General features: G+C 46.1%; 1 long non-coding RNA gene across 1 annotated transcript in view; it reads left to right on the top strand.

The window, feature by feature from the left end:
* Nucleotides 1–451: 451 nt before the first annotated feature.
* The window catches only part of LOC105544309, a 21,302-nt gene continuing 20,696 nt past the window's right edge, over nt 452–1,057 (top strand). The window contains exon 1 of the long non-coding RNA XR_001006746.1: nt 452–559. This is a non-coding gene — a long non-coding RNA (uncharacterized LOC105544309). The remainder of the gene's footprint in view (nt 560–1,057) is intronic.

Below are 1,057 nucleotides of genomic sequence, written 5' to 3'. Positions count from 1 at the left end.
TTTGTTTGGTATTTTTTTATAGAGATGACAGGGTCTCACCATGTTGTCCAGGCTGGTCTTGAACTCTTGGGCTCAAGTGATTCCCCTGCCTCAGCCTCCCAAAGTTCTGGGACTACAAGTATGAGCCACTGTACCCAGCCAAGAAGTAAATATTTCTTTCTTTTTAAAAATTATCTCATGCAACAGATGAAAGAAGTATGTATTTCTTTATCTGCACTTTGTAGTTGAAAGAAACTAAGCTCAGAGAGGTTAAATATCATGTCCAATGTCACACAACTAATTAGAATTTATTTATTTATTTATTGCACTCCAGCTCTGTTGCCTAGGCTGGAGTGCAGTGGTACGACCTCAGCTCACTGCAACCTCCGCCTCCCAAGTTCAAGTGGTCCTCTCGCCTCCAACTCCCAAGTAGCTGGGCTTACAGGTGCGTGCCACCACGCCCAGATAATTTTTCTATTTTTAGTAGAGACGGGGTTTCACCATGTTGGCCAGGCTGGTCTCAAATCCCTGGCCTCAGGTGATCCGCCAGCCTCAGCCTCCCAAAGTACTGGGATTACAGGCCTGAGCCACCGCGCCCTATCAACTAATCAGAATTTAAACTCAGATCTGTTCACTTATTAGCACCACTGCATCTCACTGATAAGAAAAGACATGAGAGAACAGGTGCAGAAAAGTTTTAAGAGATTTAAGTGCCTTTTTTAAAAATTTGAGACAGAGTCTCGCTCTATCACCCAGGCTGAAATGCAGTGGCATGATCTCGGCTCACTGCAACCTCCACCTCCCAGGTTCAAGCAATTCTCGTGCCTCAGCCTTCCAAGTAGCTGGGATTACAGGCACCGGCCACCACACCCAGCCAATTTTTGTACTTTTGGTAGAGATTGGGTTTCACTATGTTGGCCAGGCTGGTCTCCAACTCCTGGCGTCAAGTGATCCACCTGCCTCTACCTCCCAAATCGCTGTGATTACAGATGGGAGCCCCGAGCCTGGTCTTACGTACCTTTTGACAAGAAAGTAATTTAAAATTAGTCAGACACAGTGGCTCATGCCTGTAATCCCA

Source organism: Mandrillus leucophaeus, unplaced genomic scaffold (assembly GCF_000951045.1).
Source record: "Mandrillus leucophaeus isolate KB7577 unplaced genomic scaffold, Mleu.le_1.0 Scaffold3, whole genome shotgun sequence".
Classification (NCBI taxonomy): Eukaryota; Metazoa; Chordata; class Mammalia; order Primates; family Cercopithecidae; genus Mandrillus; species Mandrillus leucophaeus.
Note: the sequence above shows the minus strand (reverse complement) of the source record. Positions and strands in the feature narration are given on the sequence as shown.